This window comes from Erpetoichthys calabaricus, chromosome 8 (assembly GCF_900747795.2).
Source record: "Erpetoichthys calabaricus chromosome 8, fErpCal1.3, whole genome shotgun sequence".
In the NCBI taxonomy this organism is placed as follows: domain Eukaryota; kingdom Metazoa; phylum Chordata; class Cladistia; order Polypteriformes; family Polypteridae; genus Erpetoichthys; species Erpetoichthys calabaricus.
Genome location: NC_041401.2, coordinates 92,836,287 through 92,852,247, shown reverse-complemented (window position 1 = coordinate 92,852,247; position 15,961 = coordinate 92,836,287). Strand labels below are relative to the sequence as shown.

Below are 15,961 nucleotides of genomic sequence, written 5' to 3'. Positions count from 1 at the left end.
GGATGTATGGAATGCTTTAGTACACTGTCTTGATGTAAATAGTGACGAGTCCACCATGACTCCTAGGTCTTTCTCATAAGGGATATATACAAGTATCAAACCTCCCATTGTGCATTCCAATCTAACATTTCTCCTTCCTCATGTAACACCTTTCATTTACATACTGTACTTTATATGTGTCATACAGAATGGTCAAAAATCACTTATGGCTTATTCATTGCATCTAAAGCAGAACCAAATGACAAAGAAGGAACTTCTGCCTGTAGTGACTTCTGTTAACCTCTTCAACAGCATCTGTCAGACAGAGAGAGATTCTGGTCTGAGGGCTGACCACAGTACTTTGTAGTGGCTATACAGTTTTATCCAACAAGAAGGACAGTACGTTTTTTGGCCAAAGGGCACAGTGCCGGACAGTTACCCTGGACAGTTTTACAGTAACACCGATGTAGTGTTCACTGGTCTAAGACAGTCAAGACGTCCAGCCTTTTGTTATCTTGAAGGACTCATAGGCCTAAAATGAAAGAAGGCAAGTGATACAAAGTTCTAATTGCTATATCACTGGAAGGAGGACGAGGAAGAGGTACTCTCCAGATAAAGAGTCACCATACTTGCAGGACATGATTTGGTACAGAAGACATTTCAAGGTAAGTGATACCTGAATAGGGATTATAATGGGCATGAGAGATTGGTCTGCCTAAAGCAGTATCTTGCCTTCTGAGGTTACCAAGAAACTTAGGGAAATATTGCTGCTCTGAAGTGATTAATGATGTAACATGATATTAATATTCTGTAATTCATTTAATGCAATTCATCCCTGGAGATGGCATCAGTCCATTGCAGAGCCCACTCAAAGCCCATTTGGAAGAGGCAGTTAACCTTAACTAGCACGTCTTGTTGATGTTGGAGAACAACCCATACCAATCCAGACAGAACACAGACTGCAACCAGCCATGGGCTTTGAACCCAGAATGTTGGATTCACAAAGCGCCAGCAGCACTTCCTGCTGTGCTAACATGCTGTTCAGTTCTGCTTAAATTGTAATATTTGTTCCTTCCTTAAAAGTTCAGGCTTTTGTTGGCCTCCTAGGCAGTTAAGGCGTATTGGACTGATGCCCATGAATATTGTACACTTTATCTATATGGTGTGACATGTGAGTCTCTGTCTTGCACCCCAAAACAGAAGGCTGAGTCAGAGTACTTTAGCAAAACCAGCTTTTATTCAGCTTGAAACAGGAACAGCATGGTTATCTGTTATAGTGGGATCTACCACTGTCCTATACACAGACACAGCAGTCAGGCAGGGTCGTGGCCAATTAATACTATTCCCTGCATTTATAATGTTCCTTGCATCACCCATTGATGACATGTGCTTATAGCACGACTGTGGTCGGCTCAGATTTGCTTTTGTGGCGAGCCGCTGCAGCACTGGGAGCCTGTGGATGCCCCGGCGACAGATAAACTGTCTTCCTCAGATACAGCGATCGCGCTTTGGGACGCTCTTTGGCGTGTTGTTACACTGGGGGGAGTCCCAAAAGAGTTTAGAAACCTTACAATGGGTTTAAAAGATGGATGGATGGTGAACTACATTTTAGTTACTTTTGGCTGTTTTTATAGTGAATTGTAGCAATTCTAATTCCAAATTAAAAGTCTTAGATGTCAACCAGGATTGAGGTTGAAAACGTTTATTTCCTCTTGCACAGTTCTACTGACCATTCACGCTGGTCATGAAGTATCTTGTTCATTTCTGAATAAAGAGGATTTTAGTTTGCTACAAATTAATGGAGATATTCTTTAATGCAACATTAGCTACTGTATATTGACTTCTGGTTTTTCTTTGAGATTCTTTGTCATAGGTAGGGTAGCACAGTGGTTACAGAATTTGGGCCACATGTGTCCTCGTCCCACTCTCTAAAGACCTGCAGGTTAAGCTAAATTAGTGGCTCCAAACTGAACCAGAGTTGATGTGTGCCTTGTGTTCAATGCTGTCAAGATGTGCCGCAGGCCCCTGCTAATCTCTAGAGGAAGGAAGGAAGGAAGGATAAGGAATGCTGGCAAGTACAATGGTGGCATTCCCCAGCACTTGTTTCCAAGTTCATTTCTATGAACATGAGCAAGAAAGGAAGTGCCAGGTAAGAGAGACTGAGACGGATGAGAATACCAAGAAAAGGTGGAGGAGGAAAGCTGAGGGTACATGTAGGGCAAGAGAAGTTGAGACGCACAAACATACCGACACAAGGCTCAGGGCCAGACATTTGAAAAGGTGGGCATATTACCTCACTCAGCAAGTGTTTGCACATCGCCAGCTATATATTTGACTCTGTCAGGAATCAAGAGAAGAAAATATGTGAAGGTTATGATAGCTGATTAGGAAAGGAATCTTATGTATAAACGTCTACACGTGGAAGTGTGTGTCTGTGTGTCTGTCTGGCCCGGAAGTGAGAGGTGGAGTCGGAGTAAGGGAAACAGAAAATTCGCTTAGCTGCTAATAACACAAGCAAGGCCACCACGTCAGCAAAACGAATCCTCCTAGGAAAGAGATGCCCAGAGTATCTCCTTTCAATTACCTGACATCTCTACATTTCATTTTTTGTTTTCTGACGATTTCAATAGCTTCTAGGACCCCAGGCTTTTACAGCACAGGCATACACAGCTAGTAGTTATATAAGCAGCATAGTGTGTAGACAGGTCTTAAGGAGTTGGAAGTGGAACAGGTAGAGGACATGGCAGCAGTAGATTTTGGTGCCATTTTGTTACAGTTACACACTGATTAGTGTGATATACACTGTTCAGAAAAATGAAATCATACAAAAGTGTATGCAGTCATTACATTGCAGGCATAATGGTGACCTCACAAAGTGAATACTCACACAGATAAGGAGGTATTTTATTCATCTCAGTGCTTCTAAAGTGCAAACCCCCAATTTGCTCTTCATTGACATTTTTTTCAAAATATTCTGGAACTCAAGTCAAGGCAATGAGTTCAGCATACTGTCCGTGCTGCTTTGTTTGCCGTATTCATTTTCACCGTCAGTGCTATTGGTGGGCATTTTACAGACGGGCAGTTTGGCAGAGAGTCTTACAAGGTATGTCGGTTGAATCCTCACCTCTAATGCACTGTGTGACACTCTGCAAGTCACTTCACATTAGCTTCAATTAAAAAAAAAATACACATACCGTATATACTCATGTAGAAGTTTTTACATCTTCTTGCCTCCTTCAATCTCGCATCAGTTTCTCAGACGCATCGGTTTTGTTGCAGCAGTACAGTTACCAATTTCTTTTGCCATTTCAACAACTTTTAATTTAAAACCAGCTTCACATTTTCTTCTGATCGAACACTCCATCGTAGATAAGGGATGCTCTTACGATAAAGGTGTATGAGGGTGTGAGATACAAAAAACAAATAGGTGCAAACGTTGCTTCGGAATAGTTCAGGTATTACCATGTGGTCACGTAGGCACAACAGAGAGACAGAGCGAGAGAGGTCAGGAGCACGTGCTGACACAGCACATTGTCGTACCCACATAGAAAAAAAGGCCGTGTGCTCCGTGGTTACTCTCTCAGGTGGGCATTAGCATATCATATTGAGTTTTCCGCATTCGACTTATATGACCAACATTATAAAATACCAGAAATTATACGATAAAATCAACTCCTGACTTATCCACGGGAGAATTTATCCATGAATATATATGGTAATCGATATATTTAACAGATCAGCACTGAAAAGTGCCTTAGTAAGCATTATAGATAGATAGAACTTAATTTGTCCCCAAGGGGGAATTAAGCTTTTTACAGAAGCTCAACAAATAAATAAATAATAATATTATATTACTGCGGTGGGCTGGCGCCCTGCCCGGGGTTTGTTTCCTGCCTTGCACCCTGTGTTGGCTGGGATTGGCTCCAGCAGACTCCCGTGACACTGTAGTTAGGATATAGCGGGTTGGATAATGGATGGATTATTATATTATGACAAACAACAACCCCTTTTTTATACAGATCCTCTGTGCTATAAGACCCGTCCAGTCAATCATTGATGTGGACCCCCAAATATTTGCAGCAGTGCACCGCCTCTACATTCCCTCACTGAATAGTGGCTGATGTGGTTTTGCTGATGTTATGTTGTTAAGATTATTTTCTCTGCTCCAAGAAACAAACGTTTCCACATGACTCCTGTTCAGCCTATATACATCAGACTTCCAATACAACTCGGAGTCCTGCCAAAAGTTCGCTGATGATACTGCTATCATGGGCTGCATCAGGAGTGGGCAGGAGGAGGAGTATAGGAACCTAATCAAAGACTTTGTTAAATGGTGCGACTCAAACCACCTACACCTGAACACCAGCAAAACCAAGGAGTTGGTGGTGGATTTTAGGAGGCCCAGGCTCCTCATGGACCCCGTGATCATCAGAGGTGACTGTGTGCAGAGAGTGCAGACCTATAAATACATGGGAGTGCAGCTGGATGATAAATTGGACTGGACTGCCAATACTGATTCTCTGTGCAAGAGAGGACAGAGCCGGCTATACTTCCTTAGAAGACTGGCGTCCTTCAACATCTGCAATAAGATGCTGCAGATGTTCTATCAGACTGTTGTGGTGAGCACCCTCTTCTACGCGGTGGTGTGCTGGGGAGGCAGCATTAAGAAGAAGGACGCCTCACGCCTGGACAAACTGGTGAGGAAGGCAGGCTCTATTGTAGGCATGGAGCTGGACAGTTTCACATCTGTGGCAGAGCGACAGGTGCTCAGCAGGCTCCTGTCAATCATGGAGAATCCACTGCATCCACTAAACAGTGTCATCTCCAGACAGAGGATCAGCTTCAGCGACAGACTGCTGTCAATGTCCTGTTCCACTGACAGACTGAGGAGATCGTTCCTCCCCCAAACTCTTCAATTCCAACCAGGGGGGGTTAACATTAACATTATTCAAAGTTAGCCTGTTTTTACCTGCATTTTTATTACTCTTTAATATTGTTTTTTGTATCAGTATACTGCTGCTGGAGTATGTGAATTTCCACTTGGGATTAATAAAGTATCTATCTATCTATCTATACTTCGTCTCATTCCCCTTATCAATACACCCCAAGAGTTTAGAATCATCTGAGAATTTCTGCAATTGACATGACCTAGGGCCTCGTGTATAAATGGTGTGTACGCAAAAAATGTTGCTTACACCTATTTCCACACTCACCCCGAGATGTAGAAAAACTAAACTTGGCATAAAACCACATACATTTTCATAGTAGCCTCTCACCATGCGTATGAAGGTTTCTGCTCAGTTTTGCAAACTGTCAGCACCCAGTGTCAAAGCATTGCTATTGTGGTTTGCTTTTCTTGTTTAGACTCATATGCATGATGAGGCCTTTATCAAATACACCGAAATTAATTGCATATCATTTACAAATTTAAGACATTTGATTGTAATCATTCTGTAACAATATAATGGTGCACAGAATGGTCAGACTATTCCCAATATCACAGGTGTTTTAGCGTTGTTACTCTTAGTTCACCACCATTGTATCTGAGTGTGTGGTATCACAGCTGCACAGCAGCTGAATGGAAAACTGTATGGCGGGTTGTGTCAAAAGCATAGAGGATTATTGGGATACAGCTACCAGTCCTGGGGGAACATTTAAAGCACACACTGCACCCTCATGGAAGGCCACCAGCATCTGCATGGATTACGCTCATTAATGCCACAGTCTATTTGAACTTCTCCCATCTGGCAAATGCTTCTGAGCCTTTCCAGCACTGACATCGAGGCTCAGAAACAGTTTCTTCCCAGAGCTATAAATGCACACAACGAGTCCATCAAGTGCTCCTGATAGAACTGTTTGTACTTGTAATTACAATCACCTCACTGTAAACTTGCACTACAACTGTAATATTGCACAACCTGAGCCTCTTTATGAACCATTTGCACTATCTGCACTGTTTGTATACAGTTAGGTCCATAAATATTTGGAGAGAGACAACTTTTTTCTAATTTTGGTTCTGTACATTACCACAATGAATTTTAAATGAAACAACTCAGATGCAGTTGAAGTGCAGACTTTCAGCTTTAATTCAGTGGGGTGAACAAAACGATTGCATAAAAATGTGAGGCAACTAAAGTATTTTTTAACACAATCCCTTCATTTCAGGGGCAAAAGTACCTTGGACAAATTAAATAGCTGGAAATAAAATGTTCATTTCTAATACTTGGTTGAAAACCCTTTGCTGGCAATGACAGCCTGAAGTCTTGAACTCATGGACATCACCAGATGCTGGGTTTCCTGCTTTTTAATGCTCTTCCAGGCCTTTACTGCAGCGGCTTTCAGTTGCTGTTTGTGGGCCTTTCTGTCTGAAGTTTAGTCTTCAACAAGTGAAATGCATGCTCAATTGGGTTAAGATCAGGTGACTGATTTGGCCATTCAAGAATTTTCCACTTCTTTGCTTTAATAAACTCCTGGGTTGCTTTGGCTGTATGTTTTGGGTCATTGTCCATCTGTATCATGAAACACCGCCCAATCAATTTGACTGCATTTAGCTGGATTTGAGCAGACAGTATGTCTCTGAACACCTCAGAATTCATTCGGCTGCTTTGGTCCTGTGTCACATCATCAATAAACACTAGTGTCCCAGTGCCACTGGCAGCCATGCACGCCCAAGCCATCACACTGCCTCCACTGTGTTTTACAGATGATGTGGTATGCTTTGGATAATGAGCTGTTCCACGCCTTCTCCATACTTTTTTCTTGCCATCATTCTGGTAGAGGTTGATCTTGGTTTCATCTGTCCAAAGAGTGTTTTTCCAGAACTGTTCTGACTTTTTTAGATGTTCTTTAGCAAAGTCCAATCTAGTCTTTCTATTCTTGAGGCTTATGAGTGGCTTGCACCTTGCAGTGCACCCTCTGTATTTACTTTCATGCAGTCTTCTCTTTATGGTAGACTTGGATATCGTTACACCTACCCCCTGGAGAGTGTTGTTCACTTGGTTGGCTGTTGTGAAGGGGTTTCTCTTCACCATGGAAATGATTCTGCGATCATCCACCACTGTTGTCTTCCGTGGACGTCCACTGAGTTCACCAGTGCTTGCTTTCTTTCTCAGGATGTACCAAACTGTAGATTTTACCACTCATAATATTGTAGCAATTTCTTGGATGGTTTTTTTCTGTTTTTGCAGCTCAAGGATGGCTTCTTTCACCTGCATGGAGAGCTCCTTTGACCGCATGTTGTCTGTTCACAGCAAAATCTTCCACATGCAAGCACCACACCTCAAATCAACTCCAGGCCTTTTATCTGCTTAATTGATAATGACATAACGATGGACTTGCCCACACCTGCCCATGAAATATCCTTTGAGTCAATATGTCCAATTACTTTTGAGCCCCAGAAATGAAGGGATTGTGTTAAAAAAATGTTTTAGTTGCCTCACATTTTTATGCAATCGTTTTGTTCACCCCACTGAATTAAAGCTGAAAGTCTGCACTTCAACTGCATCTGAGTTGTTTCATTTAAAATTCATTGTGGTAATGTACAGAACCAAAATTAGAAAAAAGCTGTCCAAATATTTATGGACCTAACTGTATATAGTATATTGTACTTATGCTTTCGTAATTTATATTTTTCATTGTTTTTCATCATACTATTATTATTTTTTATTATTTTATAGGAAAATAAGTTTATGGAGGAGTTGCACATTGAATCTCATTGTACCATACAATAACAATAAAGGAATTCAATTCAATTCAACAGAAGTGAGCACGTATTTACAGATGATGATGATGATTGGCTTCTGACTCGATTTAGATTTCTAAGAGCTATCCTCTTGGAGCTGTGTGCTCTTAGAATACTAGGAAGTATACTTGATATCATTTTTATAATGAAATGCATTAAAGTGTGTATATTCCACTTTACCTGCGGTGGGTTGGCACCCTGCCCGGGATTGGTTCCTGCCTTGTGCCCTGTGTTGGCTGGGATTGGCTCCAGCAGACCCCCGTGACCCTGTGTTCGGATTCAGCGGGTTGGAAAATGGATGGATGGATATTCCACTTTACAGATAAATTGTTAACTTCATATAAATTATGTATACTGTTAATAATTAAACATGTAGGGGGCACGGTGGCGCAGCGGGAGCGATGAGCTGGCACCCCGTCCAGGGATTGTTTCTGCCTCACGCTCTATGCTTGCTGGGACTGGAGCGACCCTGGATGGATGGATTGAATAATTAAACATGTATAACAAAGATTTTTCAATGTTTCTTAAATGTTTCAAAGAATTGGCATTCTAATTTACAGCTGGTTTTACATTTATTAAACGCTTATTGCGTGGTGATTAATTACAAGGAAAAAGAAAACAAAAGAAAAGGAATTGGGGTTTGTAAGTTTAACAGACACAGTACAGCTGCAAAGAATTATTCCATTATCCCTCATCGCTACCGCTGCGCCACTGTGCCCCCACAATGTTATTACATGCTTTAATGCATTTCATCATTAAAATGATATCACATATACATCTTAGTATTCCAAAATGTTCAGAGATCTGTAATATCACTAATGTAATGTATTCTGCATGGCAATCACTGCCTGCACTCTCCTGTCGGCATAAGAGAAAGCCCGTTTAAGAACCAGTACCGCCGCTCCCTATACGCAGAGTACGCAGTCTGCGTAGGGCACCAACTCCCAGGGGGGCACCATCCCAGCTGCTCAAAAAAATCGTTTTTATATATAATAATAATAAATTAATATTCATAATATACATATACAAATAAACAAAAATATAAACGTATATATTGCATTTTACGGTGAACGCAGAGTAGGCTAAGCACACGTGATGACGCGCGCGCCCTCACCTCTGTTACGGCTGCCTATTTGGCCAAAGTTATAATAACTGAACAACCACCTACAAGAGTTGTACCCAAATCTCTGGATTGCTCTGCGCATAGCAGTGACGCTCCCTGCAACTGTTGCCTCTGCTGAGCGAAGTTTTTCTAAAATGAAGCTCATCAAAACGGACTTGCGCTCATCTATGGCACAAGAGCGCATGAGTGGTCTGGCAATTGTCAGCATCAACTCTGAATTAGCAAAGGCTTTATCATATGAAGAGCTCATTTACGACTTTGCCTCAAGAAAAAGCAGAAGTGTGCCTTTGTAAATTTTGAACTTTGGAAAGCTCCAGCAGATGACAGTGTTGATTTTATTTCAGTTTATTATTGTTTATTTTATTTATTCTAAATGTTTTATTTAAAGTGTAATTTTAGTTTGTATTTTTTGCTGTAGAGCTACAATTGTAATTTATAAATGATACAATTTATTTATGTATTTACTTTTATTTGAATAAAGTTCTATTTTGGCCCCTATAGTAGGTGTTTTTTTTATTATTTTATTTTTACTTCCGTAATATTTGGGGAAGGGGGCACAAAAGTAAATTTCTGCTTAGGGCACCCATTTGGCCAGCAGCGGCCCTGAAGAAACCTATAGCAATTAACAACTGGGTTAGGGAACACTTAGAATATGAAGCATTTAACATGTTACTTTAGTTACAATGGGGTCTAAAAAACTCTAGTAAATTAAACATTAGTTATGAAGTGATGAAGATGAAGTTTATAACATCCTACTTTAATTACAAAATAAACTACAACATTAAAGTGGAAATTTCGAGATTGAAATCAACATTTCGACTTTAATCTCGACATAGACCCTTTTTCTTCACTGTCTCCCAGATACGCTTCCATATGACACTCAGACAATTGCCTTATCAAGTTGACTTTGACATCTGACCAGTTCTTTGTTTTATTTCGGGCAATGTGCGACTTTCTGAACTTGAACGTTTGAGTGCCACTCCATCAATTTGCTTTTGCTGCTCATACCTCTGTCTGAGCCACTAAGTAGATAACAGATAAGCCTTAATACAACATGTGACACTGACCTGGGCTTTACAGCACTGATGATTCATTTTGTTTACCATTCTCTTCAGTTACTTTAATTCAGCAGGACGCTACTTTTTGATGCTTTTGATGTTGTCTGTTCATTCATTCAGCTGTCAAGCAGTGCTCTTTAGTTAATGTGAGATTTGTTACTTTTAGTCAACTTGCTGCAGCCATTGAATGTTTCGCAGTCAGCAATATTACTTAAAGCAATCTAAGACTACATTTTACAATGGCAGCAGAAATTTAAAAAAAATGAAGGAAAAGCAGAAAAAATAACTTATACTGCAAATATTGAAACTGGTACTGGACACAACATTCAAATAACTTGTTATAACTAATGACAATGAGCATGGAAAAGATGACACCACCATGAGAAGAGGCCATTTTCAAAATTCACACAGTCACCAGTGCCATTTTTTTGCTGAGTAACTTTTGCAATTTTGTATTTAATGAAGTGATACTATGCAGATGGAGTGACCTTTAACTTCTGCTTTATTTGTACAGATGTGGTATGTTATACATAACCAAATATTTGGAAATATGCAGTTTACTTAATTGAGTAATTGAGAACTTCAGTGCAGGCTGAACCAGCAGCTCCACACAATGGTAAGAAGTGACTTCTCTTCAAAAGCAACAGTGAGAATTTGCCACAGCTGACAACAAAGTCAACATCTATTTTAAGTAGACCTTTTTATGCAATAACTGAAATCTCTTTCAATCTATCCTGGCTGTTTGTAGGAAACACTTGATTCTCTTCTTTGTGCTCAAACTGCTGTAATCTCTAAATGAGTGCTGTGACAGGCAAGACAGCCAGATAGGGCTTAAAGCACAAACCTCTGCTTTCAAGATATTTTTGGTGCTCTAGGAGGATTGTTCTGGAGCAGGTAGAGAGGGGCCCTGGTATCATCTGGCACAAGGTGGGAGACTAGAGTGTCCGGAAATCGATCCTACTTACAAATTACTTGTACTGGAAAATGAAATTGTCATTTTTAAAACTGCAGTTCGCTTATATTCAATTTTAATCTTGCTCATCTACAGAAGAACTAAATTGCAAAAGACTAACTAGTGTACACAAGCAATTTCCGTTGAAAGCATCCTCTCTGGGGACAGTAAGAGATGCAGATGAGTGTATTGTCACATTGTTTGGATCCCCAAATGTATTTTTGACATAAATAATGGCCTGCTTGAGGGACCAGGGGCAACAACACAGGATGTGACATCAGAGGCTGAGATAACGTCACAAACAGAAAGGGAGAGACCATTTGGCAAAGGTTAACTTTATGCATCACCCTGAATCAAATAGCCAGTCAGGACAACATTAACCTTTGTCATTGCTGATTTTCAGTCCATAAACCTCATTTTGCTAGTCAACTATTAAAGAACATGTCATATTGCATTACTTTTTCAGTGATATGTCTGTCTCAGACTTTATTTATACAAACTTAGAGAGTCAGTCATTCATAGTACGCTCCAATGACCTCATGTTATGTAGTGACTCAGTCCAACCAGTCGGCTACTCACCCTTATCTTTAGCCAACTCAGGAACTCGGTAAACCACAAGAAAAAGGCTGAAAGAAGAGAGCCCAATGTCATTCACTTCCACCTCCATTTCTTGACTATCATCAAAGTTCCCTTTTTCATTATTTTGGTTCACCTGTGGGACAGAGAAAAGCCAACTATGACGTGTGTGTTTGTGTGTGTATGTGTGAATGGTAGATATATCTGCTTGACAGCGTCCCATGTGTGCAGCTTAACCTGCCTTACTAGCCTGGCAGGAGCAGTCCACTCAGAATTGAGCCCCACTCCACACCTGTGGGACTATAGCAGTTAACATGACTGACTGACTGACTGACTGACTGTCTGTCTGTCTGTCTGATAGATAGATAGATAGATAGATAGATAGATAGATAGATAGATAGATAGATAGATAGATAGATAGATAGATAGATAGATAGATAGATAGATCTGTTTTTGTCCCCAGAAGCTCTTAGTGCTACACCTTGATCCAACCAAACACTGAATCACTTTTGCAAAGAACACACAGTAGCACCAAAAGTAGGACATGTATATTAAAAGAGTTTCACTGCCAGTATCCGATCGTCTGGGTGATGGTGAAGATCTGCTCTTCTTCTGTACCATGTGCACCTCAGATTTAAAGGGTTCTATCCATGTGGAGTTAGCAATGATAAAAAACAATTGAGAGTCTGAAAATGACACCGTCATGTTTACATAACAAAATTAATGTTCTTTTCTAAGGCCGATGCCCTCACTAATCTTAGGCTAATAAATAAAGTTGTTTCTAAACAAATTAAGTAAAAGATTCAGAGATGATAATTTTTCATAATTGTTCGTAGTTTTTATGGACAGAATTTCTAGATGTAGCCAAGTTTGGTGACTTCAGGATAACGTCTCTGCTTTTTGTGAATGATGTGGTCCTGCTGGCTTCATTGGGCTGTGATCTTAGACACGCACTGTGGCAGTGTGAGAAGCAACCAGAATGAGGATCAACGTCTCCAAGTCTGAGGTCACATTTCTCAGCTGGAAATGGGTGGAGTGCCCTCTCCAGGTTGGCGATGAGGTGCTGCATCAAGTGGGGAAGTTTAAATAAGTTCACAAGTGAGGGAAGAAGGGAATAGGTGATCAACAGGCAGATCGGTTGTGGACGCAGTCATGCTCATGTTGTACCAGTCAGTCATTTACCAGTGGGTTGGCCTTCCTACCCTCATTTATGATGACAAACTATGGGTAGTAAATGAAGGAACTAGACTGTAGATACAGACAGTAAAAATGAGTTTCATTTGCTAGATGTCTGGGCACAGTTTTAGGGACAAGATCAGGAGTGCAGACTTCAAGAGGAGCTTATAGTAGAGCCACTGCTCCTGCATATTGAAAGGAGACGGTTGAGGTGGTTTGGGTATCTGATTAAGATGCCTCCTGGACATCTTGGTGTGGAGGTGTTTTGGGAATGTCCAACTAATTGGAGACCACAGAGCACACCCAGGGCATGCTGGAGACATTATATCCAGACCAGGATGAGGGCAGAAAAAGGATAGATGGATATATTCAGAGCTTAAATCAATACCTAGCAGTCTGCGTCATTATCAGGTAAAAGAATCAAAGCATCAGTTAAAGATTTCAACAGTCTGAGTCTGAGTGAACACAGCATGGCTTGACTGTAGCATCTCTTGACTACAGCAAGTTAATCAGTTTATAGTTGAAATATGGCCTGTTTTGAACATTTTCAATCTTTTTAACAGCAAGTTAATCAGTCCCTTTTACTTTGTTCAAGTTCTTATTGTATTTATAACAATTACTTTTGGAAATCAGTTCAGTTTTTTCTGTCTGGCACCTCCTGGCTCACCGGTATGAGAAACCTCCACATATGACATACCGTTTCACTCATCTTGATGTCTACTTATGCAAGATCTTGAGCTTTTTGGTCTTCTCCCTCCCTATTTTTGGCCCTCTAGACTAAATAAAAAACAAAATGTTTTTAAGCCATTTTTGGACAATAATAATAATAATAATTCATTACATTTATATAGCGCTTTTCTCAGTACTCAAAGCGCTATCCACACAGGGAGGAACCGGGAAGCGAACCCACAATCTTCCACAGTCTCCTTACTACAAAGCAGCAGCACTACCACTGCGCCACCTGTGAGGAATACATATTTTGTACGAGAAATCACACCCTAATGATGAAGAGAAAACCAATAGGTGCCTTCAGCAAACATGACCAGAAGTTGTTCGTGTCATATAAGCTGACCTCAGAAGTCAAAGTTACTTCTTTTCACAAAACTTTTCACAAAAATGGGGATAGGTAATACAGGCATGTGGAGTGTTGTTTTATGCTATTTTGAGGTTGCTGATCAGGAACATGATATTATTTTTGATATTTGATTCTGTACTGGAAGTCCTAGCCCTCTAACAGCCACTCCCAAAAGGTTAAAAATGACAAAATTTCAAACATAAGCATGTAGAGTATCATTTTAGACTATTTCAAGGTCAGTGATAACGAAAATGATGTTACTTTTGATCCTTTAGTTAGGGTCTAGCCCTCTATACACCATCATCATTAGGCATAAAATTACAAATTTTTATTATAGTTGACAGTATTTAGTCTTTAAACATTTAAAACTGAAGCATATTTTAATATATCAAATATCTGACATAACTATTGTGGTTTATTATGTACCTCTACCTCATGAAGTCAGCCATTACATTTTTTATGAACATGTCGAATTAGGGCGACTTACACTAATTCAGACTTTTGTCATTAAAAAATTAAATCAATCTTCAGTATGGTTTGTTTCCATCACTAAATGGTTTCCATAAATTATTTGGACTAATGCATCATTTTTGTAAATGAAGGTGGAAATTGAACCAGCAGCTTTCAGCGGAAAGACCAAACAAGAGTGCCAGGCTATTGCGCTGACTTTCTATATGTAATTTTTATACGTTTCCCTCAGTCATTTGGGACGATCTTACACTCTAATTAGCGTTTTTGGCACTGTAAATAACAAATCTGCAATTAGTTTTGGCAATTTCAATTAAAATTTGGTGTTATTCTATTAATTCTGTCTTTTTCACCACCATCTTAAATGGGTATTCCCATTCCCATGGTATGATGAAAGTGAAGCATATGATATTATTTATCTGGACTTTCAGAAAGCATTTGATAAGGTGCCACATGAGAGGTTGGGCATCAAACTGAAAGAAGTAGGAGTTCAGGGTGATGTTTTTAGACGGGTGCAGAATTGGCTCAGACACAGGAAGCAGAGGGTGATGGTGCGAGGAACCTCCTCAGAACTGGCTGATGTTAAGAGTGGTGTTCCACAGGGGTCAGTGCCAGGGCTGTTATTTTTAATATATATATATATATATATATATATATATATATATATATATATATATATATATATATACATATAAATAAATGATTTAGATAGGAATATAAGTAACAAGCTGGGCAGCCTCCTTAGCATTACATTTTTTCTTGAAAAAACATGTAAAAAGTGTTGCACTTTTTGGCTTGAAGAACTACATATTCATTAAAAATGATCTTTGTACTGTAAAAAGTGCAAAGTACTAAAAGTACAAAGTCAGAAGTATAGAAAGTATAATAATGATACAAATAATAATGAATAATAATAATAATAAAAATAATGCTAATATCATACATACTGTCAAAATGTGTCGTTTGTGTAGTATATCTTGAAGCACGGTGAAATACACAATCCAATGTCACAGTCGGGACAATAGTACCATGATACCTTGCAGATTTTTTTTCCAGACTGATCAGCTTTTGAACAGCACAATGCAGATGTGCGATTGACATGAGCGTCACTTTCGGATTCATCAGAATCATTTTCGATTTCACTGTACGTTTCAGTTTCACTGCCTGAAGACAGATTCACTTCATCATCACTACTCATATCACTGTCAAGAGCGTGCAACACCTGGGCTGCTGATAAACATTTCTTACGAGATGCCATTATGAGGCTATGAGAAGACACGTCTGCACCCTTGCCTGGGTAACACTCAGGCCTGTCGCTTATGCAAGACACTCCTATATTGTTTCCTGAGCGATGCTCAGCCCTAACACTGTTGGCAAAATGACACTTAGCACTGTTTTTACAGCACAGTGATGATCGGGTCTAATGCTATGGAGGTTAAATTTAGGATGATACCAAGATAGGTGGACTGGCAGATAATCTGGAATCCATTGAATCATTACAGAGGGACCTGGATAGCATACAGGCTTAGGCATATTTGTGGTAGATGAAATTCAATGTCAGTAAATGTAAAGTATTACACTTTGGAAGCAAAAACTTTCTGTTCCAATACACAATGGGAAGTCTAAAAATTGAGAGTACACCTTATGAGAAGGATTTGGGAGTTGTAGTGGACTCTATGTTATCAACTTCTCGACAGTGTTCAGAAGACATTAAGAAGGCAAACAAATATTTGGTCTCGTCCGTTATAGGAGATGGACGTCTGAAGCGGAGTTCCGCTAGCAGCGGCTTTATTTTCCCACGTATTTCATATTA

At 39.9% G+C, this 15,961-nt stretch overlaps 1 long non-coding RNA gene across 1 annotated transcript in view; it reads left to right on the top strand.

The window, feature by feature from the left end:
- Window positions 1-448: 448 nt before the first annotated feature.
- LOC127529003 (uncharacterized) overlaps window positions 449-15,961 on the top strand; it is a 194,411-nt gene continuing 178,898 nt past the window's right edge. The window contains exon 1 of the long non-coding RNA XR_007935684.1: window positions 449-644. This is a non-coding gene — a long non-coding RNA (uncharacterized LOC127529003). The remainder of the gene's footprint in view (window positions 645-15,961) is intronic.